This window comes from Stegostoma tigrinum, chromosome 13 (genome assembly GCF_030684315.1).
Source record: "Stegostoma tigrinum isolate sSteTig4 chromosome 13, sSteTig4.hap1, whole genome shotgun sequence".
NCBI lineage: Eukaryota > Metazoa > Chordata > Chondrichthyes > Orectolobiformes > Stegostomatidae > Stegostoma > Stegostoma tigrinum.
This window is the reverse complement of record NC_081366.1, coordinates 34430758-34451194: the sequence shown is the minus strand read 5'-3', so window position 1 is coordinate 34451194 and position 20437 is coordinate 34430758.

Sequence of the window (20437 nt, the reverse complement as noted above, 5' to 3'; positions counted from 1 at the left end):
GAACAGAGAAGATGGTAAAAGGGGCAGAGGTGTGGCATTGTTGGTCAAGGACAGTATTACAGTTGCAGAAAGGATATTTGGGGACTCATCAACTGAGGTAGTTTGGGCTGAGGTTAGAAACAGCAAAGGAGAGGTCACCCTGTTGGGAGTTTTCTATAGGCCTCCGAATAGTTCCAGAGATGTAGAGGAAATGATAGCAAAGATGATTCTCGATAGGAGTGAGAGAGACAGGGTAGTTGTCATGGGGGACTTCAACTTTCCAAATATTGACTGGGAACACGATAGTTCGAGTACTATAGATGGATCAGTTTTTGTACAGTGTGTGCAGGAGGGCTTCCTGCATGTATGTAGATAGGCCAACAAGGGGCGAAGCCACATTAGATTTGGTACTAGGTAATGAGCCTGGCCAGGTGTTAGATTTGGAAGTAGGTGAGCACTTTGGTGATAGCCATCACAATTCTGTTATGTTTACTTTAGTGATGGAAAGGGATAGGTGTATACCACGAGGCAAGAGTTATAGCTGGGGGAAAGGTAATTACGATGAGATTAGGCAAGATTTAGGGAGCATAGGATGGGGAAGGAAACTGCAGGGGATGGGCACAGTAGAAATGTGGAGCTTATTCAAGGAAAAGCTCCTGTGTGTCCTAGATAAGTATGTACCTGTCAGGCAGGGAGGAAGCTGTAGAGTGCGGGAGCCGTGGTTTACGAAGGAGGTGGAATTTCTGGTCAAGAGGAAGAAGAAGGCTCATGTTAGGATGAGATGTGAAGGCTCAGTTAGGGCACTTGAGGGCTATGAGGTAGCCAGGAAAGACCTAAAGAGAGAGCTCAGAAGAGCCAGGAGGAGACATGAGAAGTTGTTGGCGGATAGGATCAGGGTAAACCCTAAGGCTTTCTATAGGTACTTAAGGAATAAAGGAATGACGAAAGTAAGATTAGGGCCAATCAAGGATAGTAGTGGTAAGTTGTGTGGAGTCAGATGAGATAGGGGAAGTGCTAAATGAATATTTTTCAACAGTATTCACTCTAGAAAACGACAATGTTGTCGAGGAGAATACTGAGATACAGGCTACTAGACTAGGTGGGATTGAGGTTCACAAGGAAGAGGTATTAGAAATCCTTCAGAGGGTGAAGATAGATAAGTCTCCTGGGCCGGATGGGATTTATCCTCGGACCCTCTGGGAAGCCAGGGAGGAGATTGCCGAGCCTTTGGCATTGATCTTTAACTCGTCATTGTCTACAGGAATAGTGCCAGATGACTGGAGGATAGCAAATGTGGCTCCCCTGTTCAAAAAGAGGAGTAGAGACAACCCTAGTAATTATAGACCAGTGAGCCTTACCTCAGTTGTTGGTAAAGTGTTGGAAAAGGTTATAAGGGATAGGATTTATAATCATCTAGAAAAGAATAAATTGATTAGGGATAGTCAGCACGGTTTTGTGAAGGGAAGGTTGTGCCTCACAAACCTTATTGAGTTCTTTGAGAAGGTGACCAACCAGGTAGATGAGAGTAAACCAGTTGATGTGGTGTATATGGATTTCAGCAAGGCATTCGATAAGGTTCCCCACAATAGGTTATTGTACAAAATGCGGAGGAATGGAATTGTGGGAGATATAGCAGTTTGGATCGGAAATTGGCTTGCTGAAAGAAGACAGAGGGTGGTAGTTGAAGGGAAATCTTCATCCTGGAGACCAGTTACTAGTGGTATACCGCAAGGGTCGGTGTTGGGTCCACTTCTGTTTGTCATTTTTATAAATGACCTGGATGAGGGCGTAGAAGGATGGGTTAGTAAATTTGCAGACGACACGAAGGTCGGTGGAGTTGTGGATAGTGACGAAGGATGCTGTAGGTTGTAGAGAGACATAGATAAGCTGCAGAGCTGGGCTGAGAGGTGGCAAATGGAGTTTAATGCAGACAAGTATGAGGTGATGCACTTTGGTAGGAGTAACCAGAAGGCAAAGTACAGGGCTAATGGTAAGATTCTTAGTAGTGTTGATGCGCAGAGAGATCTCTGTGTCCGTGTACACAGATCCTTGAAAGTTGCCACCCAGGTTGACAGGGCTGCTAAGAAGGCATACAGTGTCAGAGATAATGGGAACTGCAGATGCTGGAGAATTCCAAGATAATAAAATGTGAGGCTGGATGAACACAGCAGGCCAAGCAGCATCTCAGGAGCACAAAAGCTGACGTTTCGGGCCTAGACCCTTCATCAGAGAGGGGGATGGGGAGAGGGAACTGGAATAAATAGGGAGAGAGGGGGAGGCGGACTGAAGATGGAGAGTAAAGAAGATAGGTGGAGAGAGTATAGGTGGGGAGGTAGGGAGGGGATAGATCAGTCCAGGGAAGACGGACAGGTCAAGGAGGTGGGATGAGGTTAGTAGGTAGCTGGGGGTGCGGCTTGGGGTGGGAGGAAGGGATGGGTGAGAGCAAGAACCGGTTGGGGAGGCAGAGACAGGTTGGACTGGTTTTGCGATGCAGTGGGTGGGGGGGAAGAGCTGGGCTGGTTGTGTGGTACAGTGGGGGGAGGGGACGAACTGGGCTGGTTTAGGGATGCAATAGGGGAAGGGGAGATTTTGAAACTGGTGAAGTCCACATTGATACCATATGGCTGCAGGGTTCCCAGGCGGAATATGAGTTGCTGTTCCTGCAACCTTCAGGTGGCATCATTGTGGCAGTGCAGGAGGCCCATGATGGACATGTCATCTAGAGAATGGGAGGGGGAGTGGAAATGGTTTGCGACTGGGAGGTGCAGTTGTTTGTTGCGAACTGAGCGGAGGTGATCTGCAAAGCGGTCCCCAAGCCTCCGCTTGGTTTCCCCAATGTAGAGGAAGCCGCACCGGGTACAGTGGATGCAGTATACCACATTGGCAGATGTGCAGGTGAACCTCTGCTTAATGTGGAATGTCATCTTGGGGCCTGGGATAGGGGTGAGGGAGGAGGTGTGGGGACAAGTGTAGCATTTCCTGCGTTTGCAGGGGAAGGTGCCGGGTGTGGTGGGGTTGGAGGGCAGTGTGGAGCGGACAAGGGAGTCACGGAGAGAGTGGTCTCTCCGGAAAGCAGACGGGTGGGGATGGAAAAATGTCTTGGGTGGTGGGGTCGGATTGTAAATGGCGGAAGTGTCGGAGGATGATGCGTTGTATCCGGAGGTTGGTAGGGTGGTGTGTGAGAACGAGGGGGATCCTCTTAGGGCGGTTGTGGCGGGGGCGGGGTGTGAGGGATGTGTTGCGGGAAATATGGGAGACGCGGTCAAGGGCGTTCTCGATAACTGTGGGGGGAAAGTTGCGGTCCTTGAAGAACTTGGACATCTGGGATGTGCGGGAGTGGAATGTCTTTTCGTGGGAGCAGATGCGGCTGAGGTGGAGGAATTGGGAATAGGGGATGGAATTTTTGCAGGAGGGTGGGTGGGAGGAGGTGTATTCTAGGTAGCTGTGGGAGTCGGTGGGCTTGAAATGGACATCAGTTACAAGCTGGTTGCCTGAGATGGAGACTGAGAGGTCCAGGAAGGTGAGGGATGTGCTGGAGATGGCCCAGGTGAACTGAAGGTTGGGGTGGAAGGTGTTGGTGAAGTGGATGAACTGTTCGAGCTCCTCTTGGGAGCAAGAGGCGGCGCCGATACAGTCATCAATGTACTGGAGGAAGAGGTGGGGTTTGGGGCCTGTGTAGGTGCGGAAGAGGGACTGTTCCACGTAACCTACAAAGAGGCAGGCATAGCTGGGGCCCATGCGGGTGCCCATGGCCACCCCCTTAGTCTGTACAGTGTTTTAGGTTTTATTAATAGAGGGATCGAGTTCCGGAACCAAGAGGTTATGGTGAAGCTGTACAAAACTCTGGTGCGGCCGCACTTGGAGTATTGTGTACAGTTCTGGTCACCGCATTATAAGAAGGATGCGGAAGCTTTGGAAAGGGTGAAGAGGAGATTTACTAGGATGTTGCCTGGTATGGAGGGAAGGTCTTACGAGGAAAGGCTGAGGGAATTGAGGCTGTTTTCATTAGAGAGAAGAAGGTTGAGAGGTGACTTAATTGAAACATATAAAATAATCAGAGGGTTAGATAGGGTGGATAGGGAGAGCCTTTTTCCTAGGATGGTGATGGCGAGCACGAGGGGGCATAGCTTTAAATTGAGGGGTGAAAGATATAGGACAGATGTCAGAGATAGTTTCTTTACTCAGAGAGTAGTAAGGGAATGGAACGCTTTGCCTGCAACGGTAGTAGATTCGCCAACTTTAGGTACATTTAAGTCGTCATTGGATAAGCATATGGATGTACATGGAATAGTGTAGGCTAGATGGGCTTGAGATTGGTATGACAGGTCGGCGCAACATCGAGGGCCGAAGGGCCTGTACTGTGCTGTAATGTTCTATGTTCTGTGTTCTAAAACTCCAAAATCACCAAAATGACCAATTTTCATGACTGACAGGATTTAGGACAGAAGCAATTCACACCAAAGTTTATCAGTAACAATAAAATAACTATGCATTATAACACATTTTACTTCAACAAGAGGCAAATAAACGAAAATGATTTTTATGCAATTACTTTGCAACTTGTACTACACATCTTCAAAATCCCCAAAAACACACATACTCAAATCTTGACTAAGACAGACAAAGGGTTCAACTTTTCTTTATTTATTCATTTTTGGGATGTTGGGCTTTGCTGGCTACCCAGCATTTATTGCCCAACCCTTGTTGCCCTTAAGAAGGTGATGGTGAGCTGCCTTCTTGAACTACTATAGTCCACCTGCTGTAGGTTGACACACATTCCCCTTAGGAAGGGAATTTCAGGATTTTGACCCAGCGACAGTAAAGGACTGGCAATATATTTCTAAGCCAGGATGGTGAGTGGCTTAGAGGGGAACCTGAAGGTGGTTTCCATATATCTTTTGGCCTTGTCCTTCTAAATGGAAGTGGTCATGGATTTGGAAGGTGCTGTCTGAGGTTCTGTGGTGAATTTCTGCAGTGCATCTTCTGTTGGGTACACACTACTGCTCTTGAGCATCGATGGTGGAGGAAATGGATGCTTGGATATACTATCTACGGTTGGAAAAATAATAGAGACAGGGTAACTAAGATTCTGAAGATGACAAAGCCAGATTTCAAATGTGGTTTAGATTGTCTTATACGGTCTTTTGTGATTTATAGAACTGATGACATGCTGTTGACTATAAGCTGATAGCTGTTCTTCAATTGAATAATTGATCAGGTGGACCTAGATCATTTCCTGTATTAAGCAATTTTTTCTTTTAAGCTTTGTTAATTTTTATATCTTTTCTCACACGGACAGACAGAGAGTCAGAGATGGGTATTTGTAGGCTTTGGAAATTTATTTTCTTCAGTCCTGGCACTTACACCGTATTAATATTCAGCAGTTCAACCAGTCAGAGGGCTGTTGTCAGACAGAATTTCCTTCACTCAAAATACACCAGCCCAATCTCAAGTTCTTTCACTTATTTCTTCAAAAAGCACAACTGCACATTTCAAAAAAATTGCAGCACTTGATTTTTAAGTTGCAAAGCCGGCCTGGTATTTCATTTGTAACTGTTCAAGTTCTATTTTAGTTCATAACCAAAATAAAAAGAAAATATGTACCCTCTTACAATTGTGATGAGCAACACGGGATACTAAGATCAACAAACCAAACCCCAAGATTGTTATATGATGATAGTAAATTACACCTATGACCTTGTCAGAATGTATCTTGCACCTAATGATTTATGATGCTACAAAACAAAGAACATTATTCAAAGCAGATGGTGAAGGACATATTGACATAGGTTGCAAGCTTGAGAATCTCAAAGGCACTTGGTATTTAAGCTGAAGACCAGGAGGTGGGGAGGGACAGGGAGGGGAAGGGTAGGTGAAGATGGAGTCCAGAGAGTAAGAGCAGCCATCTCCAGCAGAATCCCCATTCACTTCCTCTCCCTTGTCAGTCTTCTGCAGGAACTGTTCCCTTTAGGACATGCTGGTCCGTTCCTAACATTTGCCACACTTCCATGGTACCTTCCCATGCAATCGCAAAAAGTGCCATACCAGCACCTTTTACTTCCTCCCTCTTCACCATCCAAGGCCCCAGACACACCTTCCAAGAGAAGCAACAATTTACCTACACTTGATTCAATCCAGACTACTGTATTTACTGCTGGTAATGTGGTTTCTTGTACTCTGGGGAGCTAAAGCACAGAATGGATGTGTGTTTTATGGAATACCGACGTTGTGTCTACAAAAATAACCATGAGCTTCTGCTTGCCTGTCATTGTGTTCCCTGGCCCACCAAATCTGTCTCAGTCCTGTTGCAGTGCTCCAACAAAGCTCAGCGCAAGTTGGAAGAGCCACCCGGGGACCCTGCAGCCTTCCGGACCCAATATCAACTTCAACAATTTTAGGGCCTCAGCACCTTCTCCCACATCCTTTACCCACACCCACACCCTAGGCTTTGCCATCACATGAGCTGCTTTGACTCAGATTTGACACAAATTGCACAATGTATGCGCCACTGCTTTAAAAACTGTTTCTCACGATTAGAATAGGAGAAACTCATCAGTACTCACCAATCAGCTTCTTCCCTTGTACTGATTTCCAAAAAAGAAAGACTGAAAACAGTAGAATAGGAAAGTTGCGCCACATTTTGAGCTCCTTCTAACTCACCAAACTCCTACTTTACATCCTGTACTATCTAAGCAGCGCTCAGTATAGACATGTTAGCATTGAGGAAGACTTCTATTCATACTTCATGCAAACAACTGACTTAAGATTTTAAAAAAAACAGATTAAACCTTCTACTAATTAAATACCATCAGAGGAACAAGAAAGCTGAACATTTCTAAAGAAGGATCCCAAATCAAAACATTAGCTTTCCTGTTCCTCTCATGCTGCCTGGCCTGCTGTGTTCCTCCAGCTCCACGCTTTGTTATCTCTGACTCCAGCACCTGCAGTTTTTGCTATCTCACTAATTAAATAGCTACAGTTTCTCAGATAAGAATGAAGATTGGAGTAGACTTCTTCATTCTCACTGGAATTGATTATGTTGTCATCATCAGTTATTATCCTGACTACTGGGAGTTAAATTCACTGATGGTAATGACCACCAGTGAGATTGCAGAAGGCCTGAATACACCTCAGTTGTTATGGATTTGAGGCACTGTGATGAGCCACAACGGCCCTCAATTCATGAATCAAGAATTCAGGCACTTCACAAATGAGTGGGAAATTCACACCATGCATCATCTTCACTGTAGCCCCACAACAGTGTAAAGGCTGAAACATCAGTAAAAATCATTAAAGCAGTTCTGAAGAAATGAAGCAAACCTAGCGCAGACTTTTACAAAGCAATACATGAATGAAAAAATACAATCACTGAAGGCATGATGAGATTAATGGCATGCTCCAAACAAACTACTTTTCCACTAGCCAAAAAATTACGGAAGTCAGAAACAGTATTAAGCATCAGTCACAAAATCAACATGAAATGACAAAAGGCCAAACTTCGCTCTGATAAAACTACCAAGTCATTGCCAGAGCTAAGAAAGCCACTCAGAGTGCAAATGTTTCACGCTTGAACTAAAATCAACCTATACTACAGCCTGGGACCTTGATAGACCAGTCATATGTGGTCAACATGAACAACTCGATGTATCATTGCAACTGTAAGCATCGTTATACAACTAGAGAGGCTGTGCTTTCACTGCAAGCAGCTGATCAGGAAGTGATCAGGATGTGATCTTACCAGCTGCATAGAGTACACAATGACTGTCAGTGTCAAATGTCCACCATTCACCCATGAGAAAGACTAGCAACAGAAGTTACCATGCTAACATCACTCACCATGGGGATGACACTCTGCAGACAAAATACATCTCCCTAGGAATGAGCATGACCAAATGAACAGTCAATGAATACTCAGGAGACTTGCCTGATTTGGGTGGCTCAGTGGCTAGCACTGTTGCCTCACAGCACTAGGGACCTGGGTTTGATCCCAACCTTAGGCCCTAGTCTGTGTGGGTGTCATCTGGTTGCTCTGGTTCTCCCCCATCATCCAAAGATGTGCAGGCTAGGTGGATTATCCATGGGAAATGCTGGGATAGGATAGGGGTCTGGGTGGGATGCACTTCAGAGGACTGATGTGGACATGGTGGGCCAAATGGCCTGCTTCCACACTGTAGGGATTCCATAATTTGAAGACTATTTATGCAATGTATGAGCAGAGACTGAAAGACCTACTAGAGTTAACACAGTTTTTATAATGAATGATCATACTCTTTGCGCCTGTGTACATTGGGTAAATTGCGATGAGAGTGCATGCAGTTTATTCTTTAATGGGAGTGGGTGTAATAGTCTAGTGGTATTGCTGCTAGACTGTTAACCTAAAAATTTAAGTAACGTTAAGTAACATGGGCTCGAATCTCGCCATGACAGATGGTGGAATTTGAATTAAATAAAAACCTGGAATTAAGACTCTAATAATTTCAAATGGCAAAAAAGTCCTTCTGTTCACTAACTTTAAGGAAGGAACTGTACCATCCTTACCTGGTCTGGCCTACATTTGACGCAGCCCCACAGCAATGTCATTCAGTTGCAACTGCTCTTTGCACCATTTGGGATGGGCAATAAATGCTGACTGAATAACACTCCCATCCAGCGGATGAATGAAAACTAATGAAGTGCCTTTGTGTGCAGTCTGTGGCAGCCATTTAACGGACATCACTTGGAACACATTAGATCTGCCACTGCAGTGTTCAATGGAGCCATATATCCAGTTGTCCAGTTTGCTGCTGCTTCTCCTCTACTTGGGTACATGTTACCAAAAATACAATAGGGGCAACAAAAACAGATTTTTTTTTGCCTGTAGCATCAGTGTGCTGGTATATCGATGAAGTCTGCAATAGGATAGTGGGCAGATTGGAGAAAGAACCAAAATCATTGAGAAAACTCAGAGGTAGGGGATTTGAAGGTGCATAGTTATTTGAAGTTGAGCCTCCTCTGTTCTAGCACCAAAAGCAAAACATTTCACCCTGTTATGTGCTATCAGCGAAAAAAAAATGCAGTAATCAAAGAGATAAATCAACATTACTCTTGTAATTAGCGTTATCCTCCTGACCATTATCATTCAGAGCTGTTTATCATTAACTGGCCTTTAAGTGTGACCATGCTAATTAATTGCATATTGATGAGCTACTGGATCTTTGCTTATTTGCATAATATATATATTTTGACCTTTGAACTGTTATTCTTTTACAATTATCCACATAACCTATTTTATTAAATTATTTTGCATTGCAGTTTCATTTTCCTATTCCATTGATTTTTGTTCCAGATTGGAGATATAACATGTGATTTGCTGAAATCTAGAAAAGATATTTCATAACATAAAGTACTTTTTCAATAAAGCTTTATCAGGCACGGTAATAAAGTTTAATCTATTTGGATATATCAAAAGTTTATTATGTATTCTCACTGATTTCAGTTTGTAAGATTCACTGACAGCTGAGTAAGTCGGTGAATAGTTTCAGCAATTAGAAAATTGTACAATGAAAAGAAAGAGAGATGAATAAATTTATGTTATAACATTTAAAAATCTTTTAATAGAAGCTATTGATCTGCACCTTGCCAGTCAGACTGGACGGTCCAATCTGTTCTGTTCAGAAATAGGAAGCCATGGAATGTATTAATAAATGTCAACACCAATCTAAATGAGCTAATTGAATCACAGAGCATATGAACATACAAAATAGGGTCAGAACATAAGAAATAGGAGCAGGAGTAGACCAGTTTCTCAAGCTTGTCCAGCTATTCTACAAGATTATAGATGATCTGGCCCAGGCCTCAACCCCTCTTTCCTGTGAGCTCCTCGTAGCCCTCAATTCTTTAATGCTTCGAAAACCTAAGTCCTCTTTAAATACTTTCAGTGATAGGGCTTCCACAACTCTCTGTGCTAGGCGGTCCAGACATTTACTACCCTATGAAAGAAGTAATTCCTTTGCATCTCAATTTTAAATAAATGTTCCCTTATTCTATAACTGTGTCCTCAATTTGAGATTCATTCATTAGTCAAAAATTCTTCACAGCATCTGCCTTGTCAAATCCCATTAGAATCCTATATGTTTCAATAAGATCAACACTAAACTTGAATGAAAAAAGGCTTAACTTGTTTAGCCATTGTTGATCCCTTCATCTCAGGAATCAGCTTCATAAATCTTTTGAAGTGCCTCCAATACCACTACATCCTTTCTTAAATATGGGAACCAAAACTGCACACAGTACTCCTGGTGTGACTTCGCCAACACCCAGTACGGTTGTAATAAGACTTCCCTGCTTACTAAACGCCAAGCCCCTAGCAGTAAAGCTAAAAGTTCCATTTGTCTTCTTAACTGCTTGGTGCACCTGCATGCTAGCATATTATATTTCATACACAAGAACACAGAAATCCCTCTGTGCTGCACTTTGTTTGGAGGATGTCTACATTTAAATAATAACCTGCCTTTGATTCTTTCTACCAAAGTGTATAATCTCACATTTTCCTGCACTAAACTCCATCTGCCGAGTTGTAACCCCTCTCAATTGAACTATATTACTTTGGTAGGTTCCTTATGCCCTCATCACATGCCCTCCTAACTATTTTTGTATCATCAGCAAATTTGAATGCAGAAAGCTCCCACACACAGCACTATGATAAGAACTCAAGTAATCTTTCTTCGTGATGTTGATTGAGGGATAAGGATTGGCCAGGACCCCAGAGACAGGGCACAGATGCATAATCCTTTGAAATTTGCTTCACAAGTTGACAGGGTGGATTTGCACACTTGCCTTCATTGCTCAGACCTTTGAGTAAGAGTTGGCACATCATGTTGAGGTTATATGGGACATTGGTAAAGCCTCCTCTGGAATGCTGTATGCAGTTCTACTCATCCTGCTATAGGAAGGATGTAATTAAATTGGAGAGGGTTCAGAAAATATTTACTAGGATGTTGCCTGGAATGAAGTGTTTGAGCTATAAAATAGCTGGGATTTATTTCCCTGCAGCACATGAGATTAAGGGGGTGACAGGTTTATAAAATCATACAGGGCATTGATAAGGTGAATTTTCCTGAGAGTAGGGGCGTTCAAAACTAGGAGGCATATTTTTAAGGGGAGAGGAGAAAGTTTTAAGAAGGGCATGAGGGGGCAACATTTTTACACAGAGAGTGGTTTGTGGGTAGAATGCACTGCCAGAGAACCTGGCAGATGCAGATGTGGTTACAACATATAAAAGAGATTTGGAAAAGAACATGAATAGGAAAGGTTTCGGGCATATGAGCCAAATGCAGGTGGGTGGGACTAGTTTAGTTTGGGATTATGGTTGGAATGGACTAGTTGGCCTGTTTCCATGCTGTTTGTATGACTCTACGACTCAATGATTCTTGTGACACTCCTCTAGTTACTCTCTTTCAACCTAAGAAAGACTCATTAATCCCAACTCTGTCTCCTGTTAACAATCATTCTCATTGACGCCTTTTTTTGACCGGAATAATTTTTTGCTGAGAATTATGAAATAGAAGTAGACATTTCAATCTCTTCAGTCTGCTCCATCATTCAATATGACCATGACTGATCTGTTTGTGTTTTAAACTCCACACTCCCAACCCTTCCCATAACCCTTGATTCCTTGCCTAACAAAAATATATCCATCTCTGTCTTAAAAATATTAAAATACCCTGCCTCCTCTGCTTTCTAAGGCAGAGAGCTCCAAAGTCACACAACATTCTGAGCGAGAAAGATTGTTCTCATCTCCGTCCTGAATGGGTGACTTTAATTTTGAAACAGTACTTTCTAGTTCTGGACTGACTCACATGAGGAAACATCCTTCCAGGCCCACCTTATCAAGACCATTCAGCATTTTATATATTTCAGTCAAGTCACCCTCACTTTTCTTCCAGTGGAAATGAGTCCAACATGCCTAATGTCTCCTCATGAGAAAATCTATTCATTCCAAGAATCAAGCTAATAAACATCCTTTGAAACTCCTCCAATGTATTTAGGTAATTTCTGAAATAAAGAGATCTAAACTGCACATATTATTCAAGATGTGGACTTGTATGCCTGTATGACTGAAGGTTAAGATCCTAACTTTTATATTTAGTTCCTTTCATAATAAAGGATTGGGCCTCATTAGCCTTCTTGATCACATGCTGTATTGGCATAATAATTTTTGAGTGTCACGCATCAGAACACCAAAATTCCTCTGCACCCCAAAATTCTGCAATTATTTTCCATTTCAGTAATGTTCTGCATTTTATTTGACACTACTTGAAAATAACAGAACAAATTGTGAACTGGATTTGAGATTTAATAGAAAAGTAACAGTGCCCTCTCCTTTCCAGTAACTCTTTAACAAAATGCGAAAGAAAAATTTTCTGTACTCATTTAATTGGTAATTAAGTGAAATTGTGGACCAGCCAATCACTGATGGCATATAAGGCACAGACTTTTGACTATTTAACATCAAGTGCTACTGCTGCACCAGATGTCTTGAGATGCTACAACACAGCTTGTACCAAGGGAAAATACCAAAGCAAATATGCAGCAGCTGGAAAGGTCGCACAGATGGGGCCATAAGGATGTTGTTGTGGACAGCTTCAACGGTGCTAATGTTCTGGAGAGAGGACAAATTATAGGACACAGTGCTGCAATATTCCACATGCAGCATTAATTATTTGAATAATCTTCCAGGCATTGAAAGCAGTTCACTGGTGCACAGAGAAGGCAGACCAGAGAGAATATACCTCCTATTAAGTCTATCTATTGAAGTCAGGTTTTCCTACTTTAAATGCCATGCATATGGTTCCAGTTTTCTTTAGAACATAGAACATAGAACATAGAACAATACAGCGCAGAACAGGCCCTTCGGCCCTCAATGTTGCGCCGACCTGTAAACTAATCTAAGCCCCTCCCCCTACACTATCCCATCATTATGTAGCTTCGAGCATTATAGCTTCTAAACTAATCACTAAATCATGAATTGATTCAAATACATATACTATTGAAAGCAAAATCCGAAAGAACTGCGGATGCTGCAAATCAGGAACAAGAACAAAGTTGCTAGAAAAGCTCAACAGGTCCAGCAGCATCTGTGAAGAAAAAAAAAGACTTAATGTTTGTGGTCCTGTGACCGTTCCTGAGAACTGTTATCACATAGCCTGCCATTACACACTACCTGTTGTTACTCACTACTGGTTCCCTTTAACAACTATTCACCACCCCAGCCTGATCGTTATCAACTCCTTTGTCGGTTCAACTGTTCTCTTTCTTTAGGTTCTATCCTATTGTTTACACCCTACCCCACCCACCTCCCTATTTTCTGCATATAATCCCTTCTAGGGTCTAGGCCCGAAACGTCAGCCCCCGTGCTCCCGAGACGCCGCTGGGCCCGCTGCGTTCATCCAGCCTCACATCCCATCATCTTGGATTCTTTAATGTTGGAGAAAATGGGATAAAGATTTAAGGATCCATGGGAATTGAAAAGTGATGAGCAGAGATGTGCTGACCTGAAATTCATGGAGTTAATAACATTTGAGATTCATTTTGAGGAGATTAAAGCATAATAGTTCTTAACGAGTATCTTTAAACTGAAAAACAGTTTTAAAGGTCAAAGAAGTAAGCATAGATTGAACAGCTGTTTTCAGTAGGCAAGTCAATTATGTCAATTTCTAACCTAAATTCAAGTTGTAGAAAGCAATTTGGAAATCTATTTTGTCCTCTTTGAAAGTAGGTAACTGCTCCTGAGACAGAAGACATTCTTTAAGATGGTCAAAGTAATGCTAGCATCAAGACCACCTAAACCCAGAAAGACATTCAAGCAATTAGACTGAAAATGATATTTTTTTCATTACCAAGGATGTAATTTCTCTGAGGCCTACCTGTAGTGATTGTAATGAGGTCAGCCAGGTGACCCTCAGAGAGAATATGAGTTCCCTGATTGGGGTTATTAATCTGATCCAACCAGGGAGCCCTGGCTGACAGATAAGAACAGGAGTGTTAGCCATCCTGTTCTGTCTGAGAACTGGCTCTGGGGGAGCTGGATCTGTGTCAAGGACTCCATGTAAAAATAAAGGGTGACTTAGTGTCAGGATACCGGCCTCTGTGGAGTTATTTCACTTCCTTTCCTATCAAGCATGGAATATCCTGATTTTTCTGTCATGAATGCTGTAGAATCTTCAGTGAAATGAATTCTTCCCCAAAGCTTGTGGGAAGGTGTGTGCTGATGTATGTGACTGATGTTGGAGACATTGGATTTGAATCACAAAATTCTATGTCAATAGTTGATATCTGAGTTAACTCTCCTGGCTATAGACAAGAAGTAACATTTGTTTCCATTTTGGAGGCAATTGACTATGGCGTGACTTCTCTGTCTCATCTAAATCGAGACATCATGGGCTTACCTGATAGATTTCTTGCTCATGTTTTAACAAAGTCAACAGCAGGACTCTCCAGAAGCAGGCAGTTGATTAAGGCTTGCGGTAGTGAATGACATGACATCCAAGAGACAGTTTTTGTATAAAGTTTCTCACTTAGGCTCCCATGTTATGGAGGGAATTGTATTAAAGAGGTGCAGTCTGCAGACATAAAAGCGAGCAAGTCATTCAGGAATGCCACTCATGCACCTCAAAAGTGCCAATCCAGTCAGCCCAGACCACCTTCTCCGTACAACAGAATTTTCAATGACCAGTTTCTTGCCACCTTTGCATTTTCACAGTTCTGAAAACCTCTATCAGATCTCTCCTTAGCCGCCTTCTCTCCAAAGAGAATGTGCCAACACAGTCCCTGTAGGCACAGCAGCAATATCTCTGTAAAAACTGAAAGAACTGCAGCTGTTGTAAGTTAGGAACAAAGACAAAGTTGCTGGATAAGCTCAGTGGGTCTGGTAGCATCTCTAAAAGAAAAAGCAGTGTTAATGCTTTGGGTCCGGTGACCCTTCCTCAGAACTGATGGCGGCTGGGAAAATGTCAATTTATATGCAGAAAATAGGGAGGTGGGTGGGGTAGGGAGTAAACGATAAGATAGAGCCCAAAGAGAGAGAAAGCATTCTGAGGAAGTGCCACTGGACCCGAAACATTAACTCTGTTTCTGCTTTCACAGATACTGCCAGACCTGCTGAGCTTTTCCGGCATGTTGTTTTTGATTCTGAGAGAGAAAGACAGTTGGACAGACGAAGGAGTTGCTAATGATCAGGCTGGGAGGGTGAGTAGTTGTTAATGGAGACTGTTAGGAACGAACAGCAGGGGGTGTGTAATGGTAGGCTATGTGGTAAGCAGTACCTCTGTACTGGATGAGGAGACTATAGTGAAAGCAATGAAGCTGCAAAAAAAGGGGTCAACTTGCAGCAAGAAATGTATGAACGGAGTTAATTCCTTACCAATTTCAGGCCTGCTTCTGTGCTGAAAACATACACAAAACTGCTCTGCATGAACTGTTTATCCCCAATCCCTTAATGCTGCATAAAAAAGATAATTTTTCCATCATTGACATGCTGACAATGCTGATGCAGAAGGTACCAAAAGTAGTGATACAGTCTGAATGGAGAGATCTTTTGGCTGTTTTGTATTCTATAGCTGAATGATATAACTTCCTACTACACTGTTTTTCTGTAGCTGTGCATTTCACACAAATGTTAAGACTTGTATGCCAGAAATGATCCCAATGATTATGAAAATCAAGAGAGATGTATAACGGATGGCTGACTCAATATTGTTTGTTTTACACTATTGCAGAGTTTGATTTATCTCTTTTTGACAGCAGAGTAATATCCTTGAATAATTTTGTAATTTTTGACATATTTTCACTTTTCACTAACCCTTGTCCACCTTTCCCCCCTTCACCTTCATTTTACCTCCAGACGACATGCAGCTTTGCAAATTCTTGCCCAATTGATCAATCTTCAATTGCGAGCCTGGATTTTGGGAGTTGGAACTGCATGGTTGTTGAATGCATTAGAACGACTCAAACCTAATGCTCACTTCCAGTAGATGGTGCCAAAGAGTGAAAAACCTGGTTGTTTTTTCTCCTGAAGCAGAAGCCAATTTTAGCCTGTTCCAGTGGAAATTAACTAATCAAGTATAGACTGCCAATCAATTCTGGGCCATCTGTTTTGTAAGCTGTGTGACCATATGTTTACTCATTAAACTATAGGTGGAGCCTGTGTATTTGTATCCAAGAAGTAAAGTTAAGAGTTGTCAATCCTGTCTTACTTGTTCACTGGCTTACTCATTGCCTCCTAATACAATTAAACAGAAACGGTCGCTATTTAAATACATGCTATACCTGATTGCCTCCTTTGTCAGTTTCAGACCTAGCTGTCTATCATACAGATCAGTAGCCTAAAAGGAAAGAGAGGCAGGAAATTACAAACGCCTGATCAATCGTATAGAAAATTATTCCATTTCTGCCAGATGCTTGTCTAAAATCCATTGACTATTAAAAGTGGAAAATGGTTTTGAGATGATATAAGCACACCATATTGAATATACTTCATTAATGCTGTTTCACAGTTGCCATGGAAACTACATCGGTTACACTATTGCGATTTTGTTGCTAAGGCAGAACAAATAGTTTATATTTCATTTGGTCTTTTTATATTAACCTGCTCAAGTGAATAAATTAGTTTTTCATCTTGCTATATATCACTTTTAGAAATAAAGAATTTCTATTCTTGGTTAAAAACATCTAATTTGTGGAATTTACTTTCAGATTTTGTGAAGAGAACAAATTAATCTGATTACTGTTGAAAAAGACAGTTGGTTAAAATGGCAGCATAGTTTTCAGATAAAACGTAAATAATCTATTTTCAACAATAATGTTTGAAATTACAGTACTACAGATGGTCTAACTCACTTAATGCAGTTCATTCTCAATTCAAGATATAATTATGGAGGACAAAATTATCTTTATTATTAATAGGTACAGCTGCAGAATCTGACATCTCTTCAGGAGAAATGCCCTACCATAGTGGATGAATCAAACCGCGTTAAGAACAAGCATACATAAATGATCTGTCACAATTGACCCAATATTGTTTAGGCATCAGAAAGCTTGCACTGAAGTCTCCAGGGAGCTATCACTCATTGCCATAATATGACAAATGTACTGAAGTAATTTGCAAGTGTATACAATAGGAGACTTGAGGTAAATGTATCATATATATGTTACTGAAAGATGTAGACATCTTTGAAACAAATATTTTTGATAGTGTTTGTGTACTTTTGAGGTATGACAAGAGTATGGTGGTATACTGTTTAAGTTAGTGATGGCCCTAGTGGGACATGAGTTCAAATCCCACAATGTTAGCTCCAGAATTTAAATTCAATTAAATAAACAAAAAATAGTCATCAGTGGTATGGGGCTTAAGTATTGCTGAAAAAGCAACATTATGTTGATATTTTCATCTGGCATTCATCAAGAAATTTCACAGAGTACAAATTCCGGGGAAAAACATTATTTATACAGCATGAAAAGAGAGTGCTGATTGGCCAGCAAGTGGTCTCTGATTGTGAACAGCCAAAGGGGCATGTTATTTGATACCATCTGCCAGTCTAAATCTAAATCTAAATCTAAATGTAAATCTTTGAGATGTACACCATACATGGTGTCATGCCATCACAGAAATTCATTTACCACAATCATCATTTGTATGACAGGCAGAACTTCTTTTTGTCTTGGTGGCAGCATATTGTTAGTTGCAAACACCACTCATGTTGCTACTGCATAGTAGGAGCATAAACACACAATAAGCAAAATACTGACCATACCCAACCAGCCCACACTTGTTAACATTGCAATACAGTGTCTAAATCCATTTAAAACATTAGATGTGATTCTGCAAGTGGACAATAATGGCTGCATTATCGATGGCAACACTCCTACCAATCAATCAGTACTCTCCTCTCCTGCAGTATAATGTTGGCTTTCATGTTGGATTTGTATTCTTGCGAAATGCCCAGATAAGTTCAAGATGAAAAGCTCACATAAAATATATCAACAATAAACAAAGAATTTGGAACAAAAAAAGAGTTAATAATGGGCATACTGACCATGAAATGATTTTACTGGTGAGAAGAGCCACCTGGTTTATTAAGCTTAATTAAGGAAGGAAATCTGCTCTCTTTATTGCTTTGTTGAATGTGCCTCTGGATCTGCAGAAATGTAATTGACTGAAATGGCCTAGCAAGATAGAAGGTGGATCATTAACATTTTATTGAGGACAATTATGGTTTGGGAATAAATAGTGATTTTGACAGCAAGGTTCACATCCTCTGAGTAAGCAAACAAACTAACTTTTCAAGAAAGACTGCTTAAAATTGGATATATATAACTTTGTTCATTCTTCCCTGAGAACAGAACATGCAGGAGTTTTTTTTGTGAGGCTCATGGAGTTTGTGACTTTATTCAAGATCATGATGTATCATAAGATTCAAGAACTCATCGCTATCATTAATTTTCCTTCTTGACCTCGAGCTTTCTGGCAGAGGCTGTGTGAAGCTGGAAGATATGGAATAATTGGCCAAATCCTATGCCTCAGGTGAGGAGAAGAAATTGAGAAGTTAGGGCCATCAGGGTAACATCAGCTGATGTGGAAATTGAACCCACGTTGGCATCATTCTGTATCACAAACCAACTGAGCCACCTGACGCCCATCAAATACTAACTGGGGTAATTTTATGGTAGTGAGGTTACAAAATGCTTAAATTGCATCCGGAACTCTTTTAGCCAGTATGTAGAAAGGTGGAAAAGGGAGGGTCAATTCTGGACCTAATATTCAGAAACGAGTCCAGGCAAGTGAGAAATGGGTCATAGGGAGCATTTTGGAGACAGTTACTGTAACTCAGGTTGGAACAGTTATGGAAAAGGATAAAGATAGGAATAAAGACTGGGAATAAAAGATGGGGGATGTTTAATTTCACTCAGATAACATATGATTTGGCCCGAGTGGACTGGGAACCCCTATTTGCAAGTAAAACTCTGTCAGAGCAGTGGGACGCATTCAAAGAGGAAATGTCATGAGCACAGGGCAAAAACGTTCTCATGAAGAGAAAGGGTGAGTCCAAGACCAGAGAATTTCAGGAGTCAAGAGTCATAAATGTTTGGATTAAGGAAAAAAGAAAAGCTTATGACAGATGCCGAGAGCGCAATACAGCAGAGTCTCTGGAGGAGTATAAAATGTGCTGCATGATAGTGGATATAGGAATAGAAGAAGAGTGCAGATGATTGGGTGTCTAGGCAGCTGGATTTTCTCCAAAGGGAATTAGGAAAGCTACGAGAGTGCATGAAAAAGTATTGGCTGGTAATAAAAAGAAAAAAAAAGGGTATTTTAAAGACATATCAAAGATAAGAGAAAAACTAGGGAAAGAAGTGGGCCCCATTAGGGGCCATAAATGTAATCTGTGTATGGACCTGAAAGGCATGGCCACGGTCCTTATTGAATACTTTGAGTTGGTCTTTACAATAGAAAGAAACAGCACAGGTATAGACATCAGGTTGAAGGACTGCGAAATGTTGACTGTGAGAGAGAGGAAGAGGTATTAATAGGTTTTCACAGCCATAAAAGTGGATAAATCCACAGATCTGAAACATATTTCAGGCTATTTAAAGAGGAAGGGAAGGAGATCTCAAGGGCTGTGGCAATAAGTTTCAATTTCTTTTCGGTCAAAGGTGAGGTGCAAATGGCCTGGACGAGTGCTAATTTTGAATGATTATTAAATAGAGAGGAGGGGTTAAATTAGGAAAATACACGTTGGACAGTCAAAGCTTAGTGGTGAGGAAGTTATTATAAAGAATTCTGAGGGATAGAATGTTCTGTATTTTGAGACACAGTGATCAATCAAAGACAATTAGCAGTAGTTAAAAGAAGTATTTTTTGACAAATTCAGTTGAATTTTTCAGTAACTAGAAATCTGTTTCCACTAGTGTTTAGCAGAAATGAGTGCTGGAGTCCATATGGTTTGTGCTCTACATTTCTGAACAGGGCCTAAATTTGGGGGGTATGATCAAGACGTTTGTGGATGACATGTAACATAGAACTGTGCAGCACAGGAACAGGCCCTTCAGCCCATGATGTTGTCCCAAATATGAAGCCAAATGAAACTAATCCCTTTTGCCTGCCATTGGTCCATATCCCTCCATGCCTTGCATATTCATGTGCTTATCTAAAAGTCCCTTAAATGCCATATTTTATCTGCCTCTACCACCACCCTGGCAGTGCATTCCAGACATCAACCACACCATATAAAAACTTGCCCCTCATGTGTCCTTTGACCTTTCCCCCTCTGACCTTAAATGCATGCCCCTGGTGTTAGATATTTCAACTCTGGGAAAAAGATTCTGACCATCAATCCTATCTATGCGTCTCATAATTTTATAGACTCCTATTAAGTCTCCCCTCAGTCTGTTCACTCAAAAGTAAACAGCCTGAGTGTTTTTT